Here is a 15,478-nt window from a genome sequence, read left to right as displayed (position 1 = left end):
GCAAACCTTGAAATAACAAAATAAATTAAAATTAATTTAGTTGAGAAAACGTAATAACAAGAAAACTTCATTAAATCACTAATTCTTTTACCTTACACCAGAGTGCATAACCTCAGTTTTTGTAATGACATCTATGGATAAAAGTTCAAACTTCTTGACGTAAACCAAAACAAAACAAATAAATCCAGTCAGTTAAGGGAACTTCTAGCTAAACAAGCCTTCAGTAACAAGAAACAGCTTTTGACAAGCAGGAACATTAACATTAAAATTAGGAAAGAATTTGCCAAAATGTCTGTGTGGAGTGTTTTGTTGTATGGTTGCGAAACATGGGTCTTAGCAAAACCTTGTAAATTTTCTAAGAAGATGTCACTACCGTAATTTTTTATGGTGAAGTTTTCTGAACTGTGTGAAATTCTACTTGTTTGTTTTCCATTCATCAAGAAGTTTGGACATTATCTCATGGAGGTCACTACAAAAACTATGATCATGCACCCTGGTGCGAAGTGAAAGAACCTTTCAGAAGTAATTTTGTTTCCATAAGTTTTTCCTTTACTACATTTCGTTCATTCATTTTTGGGTTGGCAATATTTATCCTCTCTTTCCGTCTGTTTTGAATTTAACCAATCAAGAATTTCTGTAATTAACTACCTACCAATCACAGGCTTCTTCTTAGATTTGGTGTGTAACTTTAAGCTACCCAATAAAATTGACTGGGTGTGGCTGTTTTATCATGAAAGGTCTCGAACTTTCCCCGAGGGTTTATCAACTGCTGATTTTCACGTCTCTTGGCCATTTGATCAACGTCTAAGTGTGTGGATGTGAAGCAGGAGGCAGGTGGCGCCTCTTTCATCAGGCAGCAGGTCTTCAGCAAGGTAATGGCAGTTTAACATCTTATTTCTTGCTAGCTCAGAAGTTTAACCCGTGGGAAAGGTCCGAAACTTTAATATGTAACCCTTTTCTCTAAAACGTAAGTACTTCCGGCTTATGTAAAAACTTATAAAATCTGTAACTGTAATTCGGGGATAGAGAGTGATTTACCCTCTCGAGCTCCCCTTCATTTTGGTTTTGAGGTGACTACGTTTTGGTAACTGATTGTCTTCCCTTCCTTAATGTTTTAAATTTCTTTCTTAGACGGGTCACCTCCATAGTTTGGGAATAGCCTATGTTTCATCGGCCTAGTGCCGGTTAGGTTTTAAGAAGCTGCATAGAGGAGTGCAAGTATTCGCCTCCTTTCATTTTGTGCTTGGGCCATTTATTTAACTGTTATTTCTTTTACACGACGGCCTTGTAGGTTGGGTACGAGATCCCCCTGTTTCATTTTTCTAAATTGTGCCTTGATGGCAAGTTATTGTAAGGTTTTATATTGCCTTGAATAGGCTTGAAAAACTGAGAGCGTGTCAGCTCTTTTCTAGTATTGTAAAAGTGCCCCTAGGAGGCTTGACATTGTAAATTACGGAGCTGGTGCTCCATGTTTTTATGGGATTTCTGCCCTTTGAACAAATCATTGTTTGGTAATGCTGATCTAGGAGCTCAAACTTGTAAAACTACGGGCTTGTAGCCCAAAAGTGTTATAATTCTGAAATCTTGGATCCTTCCTAGTCTTGTTTCTTCACCTAGTTGATAGATTTTGGTTGTTATTAATTGTTAAAACTCATAAAATACAACCTTTGTTAAAGTTTTAAATTAACTTTGATTTGGTAGTTAGACCCCGGCACCTTGTTTCACCTCTGCTGATCCACCAAACCACTGTAGTAGTAATAATAATAATAATAATAATAATAAGAATAATAATAATAATAATAATAATAATAATAATAAAAATAAAAATAATAATAATAATAACAAAGGGTCCAAAATTCAGGTCACCGGCCCCTAATTATGGCACTAATCACTGGTAAAGCAGAACCATGGTGTTCCACCTATAGTGGTACTAAGCACAGGTAATGTAGGTGCATTGTGTTTCTCGCATGGTGGTATTAATCACAGGTAATGTAGACCCATGATTTGTCACCACTCACAGGTAATACAGACCTATGGTGTTCCTCACATATCAGGACTAAGCACGGAAGCCGGTATTCCCGTAGAATTCCTCATTTAGTGGAATTAATCACAGGCCATGAATACTCATGGTGTTGCTCACATAGTGGTACTAATCATAGGCAATGTAGACCCACAGTATATCACACATTATGGTAACGCCCACAGCAACACAAACCCATGGTGTTCCTCACATAGTGGTGTAGTTCTCAGACAACGCAGACCCATGTTTTTATCACAGTGGTACTTATCATGACCGCCAATCAAACCCGTGGGTTTTCCCACAAAGTGGTGCCAATTACAGGCAACGTAGACCCATGGTGTTCCATACAAAGTGGTACTACGCACAGGTAACCTAGGACCCATTCTAAACACAGTGGATGCACACGATGGCACTTATCACAAACAACGCCCAGACCCATGGTTTTCCTCGCAAGGTGGTACTGGTCGCAAGTAACGTCGACCCAAGGTGTTCTGCACGTAATTGTACTAACAACAAGAAATCACATGGTTCTAATATCATCATCCCTTGGTCGCCTCTTGGGATAATGTGGATGTATTTTTCGTCTGCTTGCCCCACCCATATATACTTGTGTGTTTGGTCCTCGAGAACTATTTTATTTCGCTCAAGACCTCTGGCAAGCCGGTTAGGACCCCTCTATCCGCCACCTAAGACAAGTCACGTGGGAGTATCACCTCTCCCTTTGCTATGCCAGCGTAGTAAGTACTTGGTCTACATGAAGGGTTTTAATCACCAATGCGTGTTTCTTTTGTGGTGGGAAGTGTGGTGTGTTGTCTGAATATGAAGAGGTAAGTATTGGGAAAAACACAGATACCTAGACCCCGAGTCAGAAGAATTAATCAAACGCGATTAAAATCCACGACCCGGCCGGGAATCAAACGCGGGACCGTCTGAACCGAAGCCCTGAACGCTGACCATTCAGCCAAGGAGTCGGACAATAATAATACTTAGGCAAATCTATAAGTATCTGCAATTTTGCTCTAATTGTCTTTAGCTTGGCTCTATGGTGCTGTGTGCTCACCAGCCGCTAGATGGCACCGTTGTCTACTTCTGTGGTAGGTTTCAGCGTTATCAGATCATCAGTACAACTTGCGCTGTTGCGACGTAAATATGGCCGCACCATTCTCTTTTTGCACAAAGGAAGAACTGGGTTCCATAATCCGGTTTTCGTGGTCTTAGGGTGTACCAGGAGCAGAAATTCATAGAAGATTTTCATCAAAATACGGGGACAATGTATTGCCACAGCGAAGTGTTTACCAGAGGATTGAACAGTTCAAATGGGGTCGCACAAGTTTGAAGGATGAGGAAAGATCCGGGCATCCATCTGCAGCCGTAACTGATGCCAATATTGAGCAAGTGCGTGATATAATCATGAATAACAGACGAGTGATTACCATCTGTTTGGTCCACTTAAAAATGCTCTAATAGGACATCGATGTAGCTCCGGTCAACAGATGAAGGAAGCGGTGCATATGTGGCTTTCTGCGCAACCAAACACATGTTTTTGCTAGGCTATCAGAAAGCTTGTGAAACGGTGGGCCTTGTGCATTGAAAAGAAGGGTGACTACATTGAAAAATGATATAAATAAAAGTGTGTACACTTTTCGTAATAAATTATACAAATTGATTGCAAGTACTTATTGACATGCCCTCGTATTAATAATTTGGTTCAAATTACTCGAATCAAAACAAGTAGTTGGCTATACCATATTCTGAACAAAATTCATATGCTGTATATCTTATTAAATAACGCGTCCCATATGACTCCTTCGCGCAGTAAAAATGCACGTGAATATTCCTTCAAACTCTCGTGAGTAGGCCTAATCCCATACACCGAAAAACTGGCTACAAGTCATTTGTTGTTTCCAATAACTCTACTTGTAACTCCGTACTTACTAAAATGGGATTTCGAATGGAATTTGGAGTTCAGTGCTAGAAACTATTGACCGAGCACGATGTTAAAACACCTACTGCAATATTCAATGAATATTTCAAACTTCTCAAGGATTATTCATGTAACTAATTAATGGTGTTGCAATTTGAACAAGCCAGAACTCATTTCTCTCACCAGTTTCCAGTTCGCTGCATAGCATATTTTTTCATCGTAGGAAATGCTGTCAATTGAATTGAAAAAATTCTTACACTACATTTTCCGGATGATTAAATAAATACAGAATAGAGTTCTTTTATATACCCAGGTAGAAGAGAAGTTTTCTTCAAAGTTGGAAGAAAGGAGATGGAAAATCTGCTACATTGCAATGTAAATCTCGTGCTCATTAAAGAATGTCACTCTTTACAGCGGCATATATGTCTACAAGTTCGCTTTTGTAATGGAAGCCTTGCTTGTTTATAACAGCGCAAGTTTAACCCGGGTAATTAACTGAGGCATACAATTACTCAAAGAAAGAAAGGAACAGGGTTGAATTATAAAACTGATGAAGTTAAGTAACGAACTTCGTTGATGTTGTTGTATTGACGTACTTCGCCATTAGTCCTGTTCTACTCTTCAGGTAAGAAAACAAACAGAAACAGAGCTGCCGGCTCTAAAACTGTTATGTGTCTAGCTAGTAGGTTATGATTCATTTTCAAAGTTCTGAGACTGCAATAAAGTTAATATATTATTTCGTCGTTCAGGAAATTCTGTAAAAGAAATATGTTTTCTGCAACTAGAAAATAATTTATAATTAGCAAATATTTCTCTTGTTACATCAGAAATGTTTATTATCTCTAGAAATTTCATATATATATATATATTTTCATATATATTGAAACCGTACAGTGTCCTGTACAGCTCATTGGAAGTATAGGTGCCTTTCTACTTCATTAAAATCACCACTAAAGGTCGCGTCATTGGTAGCAGTGTGGGCGATGGGGATCGAGCGGCGTCCGGCCAGAATGGAACCCGCGAAAGAGCGCCTGGAAAACAAAGAGAAGACAGAGCAGGAGCCAAGCCCCCGCGAAAATACCCTCTCAACTTGCAGAGAGAGCTAGAAGACGACGCGATGCTGGAGTAGTCAGATACGCCCCGAGGTGTGGCTTAGCTTCCCAGAGTTCCAGACTAACATAAGGAACTTCCGGTTTTTTATGCACGTGTTACGGGTGCCAACGTCGGATTTTGGCGCGTAAAAATGGGATGATATTTTGATCCAGACATCACCGGGCGAGTTGGCTGTGCGCGTAGAGGCGCGCGGCTGTGAGCTTGCATCCGGGAGATAGTAGGTTCGAATCCCACTGTCGGCAGCCCTGAAAATGGTTTTCCGTGGTTTCCCATTTTCACACCAGGCAAATGCTGGGACTGTACCTTAATTAAGGCTACGGCCGGTTCCTTCCAACTCCTAGGCCTTTCCTATCCCATCGTCGCCATAAGACCTATCTGTGTCGGTGCGACGTAAAGCACCTAGCAAAAAAAAAAAGATCCAGACATAGGAAAATTATGTGAGACACACCAATGAATAGAGCTGAATTTTCTGCGTTTCCCAGACTAAAAATATGTAATAATTTATTCAGGGGGAGAAAGGAGGTCACCGAATGTCCAGATGTAACAGATTGCAAACACATGTGAATACAACAGCGTCACCCAAGCTAAGAGTCGCGCTCAAAAGATGACTCCACCCCCAAGGGACGCTAATGAATTAATCAAAAGCGGGAAGCCAATTGCATAAAAACTGCCGATCGTAGGTCCAGCACGCCTTGCTCAAATGAAAGAGGAGATAGAGGGCCACAAGATGCACTATTTAAATGTCTTCAATTCTTGGTATGAAAGGAGCTCTTGTCCTTAATGAACCGTGAACGTTTACGCCCCCAGGCTTCCGGCGGGGAAAATAATATAGGCCGGGCTGGCCATCGCAGAAGACAGATCTTAGCGGGTCGTTGAGAAGGGACATTGTGTCACGTTGTGCCCCAGTTTTACAGTCCGAACCCATTGACCGCTTTCTAAGAGTGTTATTGTGTCCATCGTGGCCGTGAAGTACAAAGCCTTTGCGAAGTGTAAACGGGAGGCCAAACGAGCCTGGGTGAAGTGTCTCTGTGCCGTGTGTCAAACTAGTTAATCCGCGAGCATAATTTACAAACGAATAGCGGAAGTCGGCTGGGAGAGTGCCGGATTAAATGAGTCAATGATATTAATAAATTGGTATCACCCAAAGTGTTACTCTGAATCCGGGTGCTCGAGTCTCGTGAGCCACCCGATCCCTGCTGTAAACGCGCCCGCCGTGATTTGCAAGACCGGCTTATTCGTGGTGTAAACTCTGGAAATAGAGGCCGTGTGACGAGTGGTGAAGTGTTACCCATTTTGGATTACTGTAAGATTTCAGCTGTGAACGAGTTCCCCAGGATGTCGGACTTGTATGGACCAGGGATGAAGGACTGCACGCCCGCCTCCAGCCCCGGGGTCATGCAGCACTAAACTCCACCATGGGTCTCCCGTGGAAGGAAAACCAACGGCCACCAAACAGATGAGTGATGTCCAAATCTAGTTTCTTAAGCACGATAATGTAACCGGGGATAGGATTAGCTTTCTTTTGTAAATATCAAAATGTTGTAAGATAATGCATGTCCTAATATGGAAATTTTATTGATCTTTAAATGTTGAAGTAAATTCAAGGGAGCTCAATTCCCGGACGACCCATTTTTTTTCTTAATGATTAGCTTATCGTGAGGGTTATATTTTTAGTAATATGTAGAATGTCCTAGCAAATATGGGAACAAGGTTAGGAGAATATTTGAGTTCCCCTTAGGGGTGGCTGGAACAATAATGCTGGCGAGCAGGGAAAACCATGTCAAAATGTTGTTAGTTACTGTCCCACGTGGCTATCGTATATGCCGGGGAAACTCATGGGTCAGTCAGACAATGCATGCCTAGCTTACACATATAATCTGTGCATTTACAGCAAGAGAGAAGAAATCCCGGCCGAGAGAGGTATATGCTGTGTTGTGTAGGTAGTTGTGAGGGACCATGTGCAAGTCTCCCGTGATTTTTGATTAATTGGCCAGAATGGTTTGGAGTGTTCTTTTTCTTTATTTTATCTATAGCCGGGGTGGGACGCAGAGGCAGGAGTCTCTAATCTTTGGTCAAAAGATTTAAATATAGGTATATTTCCTGTGCGAGGAGCGAGGAGTATGGAAAAAGTGGACTGAGGAGTCATGAGAGCCCTATGCCCAAGGAAAGAAGATATGAGACGCGATATGAGACGTAATGAGAGGGCCGAATGCCCGAGGAATTTACGATGAGATGAGTTAGAAGTGATCGTGCCCACAGTCGGCGGTCAGCGGTAATAATGAGAAGGGAGAGAATAAAAGTGTATTTCTTGGGAACTCAGTGGTAAGATGATGTAAACAAATGAAATGGGCCAGGGATATGTGCCCCGGCTGGCCATGGTAATTGAGAGGGGTCAAGAATCTGCCGTGGCTAATGAATGAGTGATGGCTGAAGTAGCGAATAACCTTCCCTTTTTTGTGAGTGTCTGCTCCTCGCCCCTCACGACAGAGCTGGTCCCGCTGTGCTATTATAGTTAAGGTTTGAGGCTATGGGCCTCCCCCGTAAGTTACTGTTGTTTCACTGGTCCAACTAAAACACTGCCGGCAATGATAATATCACGCTGATTTAGAAGGTATTTAATAAATGAGTAGGGATCTCCCCAGATATCCGGTGATATGAGACTGTAGCTAGTCTAGGGATTTTCAGAAATCCACAGTACCTCTCGGTCGGGAGTCGGCCAGTTCGACCCTGGATCATGATGGCGCCCTTGAGCGAGCTGCCCCAAGCTTGCGCCTTGGGCCGGAGACAGTGATAACCATGCTGTTTCTTTCTAGGAATGGCTCTCCTTTATGCATGAAGTGTATATATATATATATATCTGTGTATGTTTCGTAATTATGTGCATATATTTTTGAGTTCAAACAGAAACTTTGTACAACGTTGCGTGGTCTTGGTGATAGATGAGGAAGTCCGGGGTTTAGCTAAATGGTATGTGTGTTTGTCTGTGTATTATGCAAATGTTTTTTTAATATGGTAATCATGTAGCGTAGGCCCCGGTTATTTTCGTGCTAAGAACAGGAAGTAATATGTGAGTAGGGACATCAGATCATCTCACGCTGTGATCGACAGAATAATATAAAATGTCGTGAAAGGTATGAACTAATGAGGAAAGATGAACGATAGAAATCGCAAAACCTCAATTACACCATTATGCAGACGACGCCCATGGGCGATTCATATTTTAAAGTGATCATTATTTTCTTTTCCTCCCATATGCGGAGAGTTCATAATATAGAGTTGTATCAATTTCTTTAATATGTCATATTTGAATAAATTAGTATTCGTAACCCCTATTTTATGATTCTTGTCATTTGTAGCAGTGCTAAGCAGTATCCAGTAGGCATTTGAACCCAGAGATCCTACTTTCATATTATATACATAAGGCTCCATCTTAAGTATTTGTTCTTTTTTTTTCTTTCTTTCGAACGTACCACTCCCCAAGTGCTCAGGCTGCCGGGCCAGCACAGAAAGTAGGAAGGGGAGCGGTTCGAAGCTCGTTAAGCAATTCGACCCGCTCTTCAATCCAATCTCATCCGTAGGTGTTTACCCCGTTACGTGGAGGCATTCTTATGCATGGGTCATCCATTCGAGGCCCGGAAGGGTGTAATATATATATAATATATATATAGAGAGAAGAATGGTTCGAAGCGAAAAAGTCAACGAAGAGGTTGTTGACAACGTTCTAATTCCCAAATGATTTTGTATTCAAAGAAATCTGACGAAACCGAGATGACTGGTAACCTGATAACGATGTAGTCTTACAAGGCTGACATAATTCAGACTATTGGTACACGTGATGAAGCACGTGAAGCAATTCTGACTTTATGTCTGATCTTAGAGGATAGAATTAAGGAGGACAAGTCCATGCACATAGCTTTTGTTGATCTAAGAAAGGCATTCGATTATGTTGGTTGATATTTGAAATTGTGAAGGTGATCGCGATCAGATACCGAGGACGAAGAATTATCTACAGTCTTTATAAAGTCAGCCTGCAGTGATAAGAATCGAGTGCTTTGGAAAAGAATCAGCAATCCGGAAAGGATTGAGACAAGGCTGCAGTTTGAACCCTCCTTTTCAATGTTTATACAGAACAGGCAAATAAAACTTCGGAAAGGGAATCAGATCCAAGAAGAGGAAATCAAAAACCTGAGATTTGCCGATGATATTTTTTTTATTATTTGAGAATGTAGAAGATTTGGAGAAATTGCTGAATGGTATGGACGAAGTCTTAGGTAAGGAGTACAAGATGAAAATAAATAATCATCATCATCATCATCACCTGTTTACCCTCCAGGTTCGGTTTTTCCCTCGGACTGAGCGAGGGATACCACCTCTACCGCCTCAAGGGCAGTGTCCTGGAGCTTCAGACTCTTGGTCGGGGATACAACTGGGGAGTATGACCAGTACCTCGCCCAGGCGGCCTCACCTGCTATGCTGAACAGGGGCCTTGTGGAGGGGTGGGAAGATTGGAAGGGATGGGCACGGAAGAGGGAAGGAAGCGGCCGTGGCCTTAAGTTAGGTACCATCCCGGCATTCGCCTGGAGGAGAAGTGGGAAACCACGGAAAACCACTTCCAGGATGGCTGAGGTGGGAATCGAACCCACCTCTACTCAGTTGACCTCCCGAGGCTGAGTGGACCCCGTTCCAGCCCTCGTACCATTTTTCAAATTTCGTGGCAGAGCCGGGAATCGAACCCGGGCCTCGGGGGTGGCAGCTAATCACGCTAACCACTACACCACAGAGGCGGACAAAAATAAATAATAACAAAACAAAAGTATTGGAGTGCAGTCGAACAAAGTCAGGTGATGCAGGTGATATTAGATTAGGAAATTAAGTCTTTTTTTTTGCTAGGGGCTTTACGAAGCACCGACACAGATAGGTCTTATGGCGACGATGGGGTAGGAAAAGCCTAGGAGTTGGAAGGAAGCGGCCGTGGCCTTAATTAAGGTACAGCCCCAGCATTCGCCTGGTGTGAAAATGGGAAACCACGGAAAACCATTTTCAGGGCTGCCGATAGTCTTCTAAAAACGTGAAGGTAGTTGGACGTAAAACCAATCATATTATAGAAACACGTAACAGGACCACACATCCGTCCACGTAAGGCTTGCATTTTAACAGACAAATTTTGCAGCTTGCAATTTAATGGAAATGTTCTATTTGTGGCTCTGTGCAGTCTCTTTTAACTCATCATTATTTATTGCTTTGCCTGGTGCGAGAATAATACAAAGGGCACTAGGAAAGTTTTGCAATGTGAGTGAACGCTTTAGACTTTTTCACAATAATTTCCACCACACTCAATACACTCCTCCATACGTCGAAACCAGTCACTGAACCAACTCTGCCACTTTTCTTCGGTTACATTTTCTCACTCTTGATCCCATGCTGCCAGAAGCTCCTCGTCGGATGCAAAACGCCGCCCTTTCAGCTTCATATTCACTTCTGGGAAGAGTGCGAAGTCACATGGGGCAAATCAGGACTGTATGCAGGGTGATCAAGCACAGTCAACCCTGATCTGGCAAGAAAATCCATTGTTACATTAGCACAATGTGCTGGAGCATTGTCGTTATGCAAGAGCCAAGTGTTGAGCCGTGACCTTGGACGGAGCTGGTTGAGAGCCTGGATGACCTGAGGCAGACAAGTTTCACCGTACCACTTCGCAGTAACTGTCCTTTGTGTTTCTAGAACAACCCGAGTCAGGATGCCCCGTTTAGTGAAGAATACTGCAATCATCCTTTTCTTCACGGACCTTGACTTTCGCACAGTCACAGGAGTACCCTCAACTACAAACAGCCACACCTTGTTCTGGGATTTTGCTGGGACATCGTAATAATAAAGCCAAGATTCGTGACCTGTAACCATTGACATTACGAGAAGTTCCATTTTCAAATTGTTTTAGCATTTTTCGGCACTATTTCACTCGATGTGCCCTTTGTTCCTCTGAAAGTGAATGGGCACCCAAAGGGAACAAACTTTTCTAACATGGAAATGGTCGTGAAGAATTGAATGAATAGCTGGTGCAGGGATGTGGAAGGTCTCTTCTACCTGCCGATATGTCAACCGCCTCTTTTGCTGCAACATTTTCCTCACCGCTTCAATGTGTTCCTCAGTCACTGATTCAGACAGTCACCCCGAACTTGGATCGTCTTCAACCCCAAAATTTCCCCTCTGGAGCTTTTTGTACTAGCGGGAAATTGCTGTTCGATGTGGACAGTTTCTCCCCAGCACAGAAGTCATTTCCTCCAGGCACTGGTCAACCGTTAATCCACGAGTAAAATTGTAGCGGATAATTGTGCGATATTCACCTTCTGGACCACACTGACATCTTAACTTGCTTTCAATCCCACTGCATGGTAAGAACTGGTGTGAATGTCGCGCCTTGCTGACTTCTAGACCGGTTTCCACCCCTCTTTTCACCCCTCACCATAACAGGGGTGTTCAGCCAACCGTTTTTGCGTATTGCAAAACTTTCCTAGTGCCCTTTGTCTGTTATATCACAGACAGTTTTTATTCCATCCGCCCGCAAGACCGCACCAAGTTCACATGTGCGACACAGATCGCACCCACGAAGCCATCACAGCGTGAGAAAAGCGTTGGAGGAAGAAAGGAAGTTTTCTTACACAGACTTCTTCATTACGAATTAGTGAAAATGAAAAATTAATATCCTCAACCTGTTTCCGGTCATTCGACCGGGACAGGAATGGAATGAATGAAGCTCCCAGAATCGGAACTGTGCCGGCTGCCGAAGCCTGTCGCACTCGTCTGGGGCAATGATTAATGACTGACAGATGAAGTGATATTGGAAAGTGTTTCTGGAATGAAAGATGACAAGGAAAACCGGAGTATCCGGAGGAAACAATCCTGTCCCGTCTCCGCTTTGTCCAGCACAAATCTCGTGTGGAGTGATCGGGATTTGAACCACGGAACACAGCGGTGAGAGGTTGGTACGCTGTCGCCTACACCACATAGGCTCTCATCTCGAATTAGTAGGGAAAATCAGTTTCTTTTTATTACTAAGCTAGTTTTCATTCCTCCCCTGAAGGGGGAGGCGGGCCACCTAGAATGTAAAGCCTTCTTTCTGGCCTTTTCGAAATTTGTTTTAAGTCCCGCCAACGTAAACACGTCACCTGGCGACGATGGGACAGGAAAGGAATAGGACGGGGAAGGAAGCGACCAAAAACTTTATTAAGACACAGTCTGGTGTGAAAATGGTTAACCACGGAAAACCATCTTCAGGGCTGCCGACAGTAAGCTCCTTGAATCCACTATCTCCCGAAAGTAAACTTGCAGCAACGGTGAGAACGATAATCTCTAAGTGGTATTCGTTCTATGAAATGGTATTGCGCCTCTTTAATATTTTCTTTCATTCTAAATGTGGGTAGAGAGAATGAGAATCTCGATGTATCCATATTCAGAAAAAAAAAAAAAAACAATACTGGCCAGAGCTCCACTAACTAACGAATATCTGCCTTGAAAAGCTAAAGCGAACAGTATGAAATATAACACTCTTTGATATATTCCGACCATTCAGACTTAATATATTCACTGAACTGATCAATATCTACGTGTTCTGCACATTGAAATGTGATGTCGCAAATCTACAGGGAAAAGAATAAAAAGACCGTGAGGCTTCCTTGGGAACGAAGAAAATCGGAGGCCGCAGTCAGAACACATTGCAGCGTCAAGCGTCAAACACGCCAATATCTAGTCGTCTATCCGTGTCCCACAGGGTTGTGTTCTCTCTCGCTGTCCTATAAAGCCAACCGAGCTCCAGACGAGCCAGTCCCGTTCAAATATTTACTCTTGGCCAGAGAAGAGGCAGCAGCCTGCTGCGGGAAGAATGTCAGTGACACGCCGCTATTGGGTGTTGACTCACTCCAGCTAGCTAAATGCTTTAATAAGGATAGCCGTACATTGCCTGGTGGGCACATCGAAGGAGAAATACTAGATATCAGATCCTAGTTAACAAATACTAACATACTGATATAAGTCTCAAAGTGGACTTCCAAGAACAAACTGAATTCACAATTCTATTGTCCTGCGTTACGGTAGCGGCTATAGAGAATTAGAATTGGGAGGGTGGCGAAAATGTGCAAACAACTAAAAATACCCTGGTTTGTGGGATTTAGCTGGCAAGGGGAGCGGTATATATAAGTGAAAACTGAAAAACAGCTAGAGAATTGTTTACCAACTTAAGTGCGCTAATAATAGTTTTTTGAGGTTTTGGTTCAACACTATACAATAAAACTTTCACCAGAGGAACAATATTAGGCCTACACATGTATTACACGTGATTACGCAATTAAAAATTCTTTAGTATTTGACTTCACACTGAAAATGAAATGTCGTATGGCTTTTAGTGCCGGGATATCCCAGGATGGGTTCGGCTCGCCAGGTGCAGGTCTTTCTATTTGACTCCCGTAGGCGACCTGCGCGTCGTGACGAGGATGAAATGATAATGAAGACAACACATACACCCAGCCCCCGTGCCATTGGAATTAACCAGTTAAGGTTAAAATCCCCGACCTGGCTGGGAATCGAACCCGGGACCCTCTGAACCGAAGGCCAGTACGCTGACCGTTCAGCCAACGAGTCGGACGACTTCACACGAAAACTAACAGACACTGAAGAGACTGCCGGGTTGACTGATGCGCGTGGCAAGCGGGAGAATCATACCTCAGTGTACATGACCTCAGCAAAATAAATAATACCCTTGCTACCCTTCCTCACAGCACATACGAAGTCTTCACTACTTGCTATGGTGCTATACAAATCAGTTAGCCACGCCAACGACATTTTATGCCTATTTCCACTACTAACTTTGTTAATAAAGGGAAAAAACGTAGCTCATTAGACAAGAGGGCATGTACAAATTCATTTTTAATAATTCCTAGTTTCAGTCGGCTAAAATAGAATAAAACTGCAATGTTTTCTGTACAAAGTGATCGGATCGGGGATGTTCCCACCGAGAGTTGTTCTTTTCCCGTCGCATCGAAGGGAAGGCGTCATACAGATACGGAGAGTGTGGACGGAGCGTTCCCCGGATCAGCACTCCGTATCATTGCCTCGTCTAAGATCGTGAGTTTGTGTAACGATACAAATTTCCATCTCATTTTTGAACAATTATTACTATTTTCAGATTCTATGTACAATAAGCCACGCAAAAATCTTATCTACTCCTTCTCAAAACTAATATACCTTCACGGAAAAAGCTCAATCTTACTTAGAATTTCACAAGTGCTGACCGGAAATGCTGGAAATTATATTCTGCCAGCACGATTTTGGAGATTTCACTTCTTTGACTTCAGAAATTACATCTGTGTCCTTTACGATCCGAACCTAGCTCCCGTGGCGTCAAATTCTCCCATTGTAGCTTAATGACAACACACTTGGCATTGTTACTGCCAATACTCCGCTACACTAGGAGAACATACTTTTCTTTCTCAGCCTGTGAAGATGCGTCCACACGTGTATCAGATCACCGTATCTGTATCATTATCGGCCTTGTGAAAACAGAGTTCTGTATCAAGATCGTGTATCAAATAAGATGATCGGATCGGGGATGTTCCCACCGAGAGTTGTTCTTTTCCCGTCGCACCGAAGGGAAGGCGTGATACAGATACGGACAGTGTGGACGGAGCGTTCCCCCGATCAGCACTCCTTATCATTGTCTCGTGTGCTGTGCATGATCCCAGTCCCCTTCACTATTCCCTTCACCCATTCACCGTATTTCCCACTTCGTTCAGTTTTGCATGAACTTTTGCGGATCTTCTGATTTGAAGAAAAATGGATTCGGAATAGTTTATGGAACAACTTCAACATTTGATAAGTTATTATCAACAAAAGACCGTCCGGCTCCATGGCTAAATGGTTAGCTTGCTGGCCTTTTGGTCACAGAGGTCCCGGGTTCCATTCCCGACAGGGCCTGGAAATTTAACCATAATTGGTTGATTTCACTGGCACGGAGGCTGGGTGTATGTGTCGTCTTCACCATCATTTTCGTGCTCATCATGACGTGCAGGTCGTCTACGGGAGTGAAATGAAAAAATCTGCATCTGGCGAGCTGAACATGTCCTCGGACACTCCCGGCACTCATACGCCATTTCAACAAGAGACCGTTTTGTAGGACCCAAAGGATTCGCAACAATGTAATCGCTTAAAAAAGATTGGTCCGCCTCTGTGATGTAGTGGTTAGTGTGATTAGCTGCCAACCCCGGAGGCCCGGGTTCGATTCCCGGCTCTGCTACGAAATTTGAAAAGTGGTGCGTGGGCTGGAACGGGATCCACTCAACCTCGGGGGTCACCTGAGTAGAGGTGGGTTCGACTCCCACCTTAGCCATCCTGGAAGTGGTTTTCCCTGGTTTCCCACTTCTCCTTCGGGCAAA

The sequence above is a fragment of the Anabrus simplex genome, chromosome 4 (assembly GCF_040414725.1).
Source record: "Anabrus simplex isolate iqAnaSimp1 chromosome 4, ASM4041472v1, whole genome shotgun sequence".
In the NCBI taxonomy this organism is placed as follows: domain Eukaryota; kingdom Metazoa; phylum Arthropoda; class Insecta; order Orthoptera; family Tettigoniidae; genus Anabrus; species Anabrus simplex.
Note: the sequence above shows the minus strand (reverse complement) of the source record.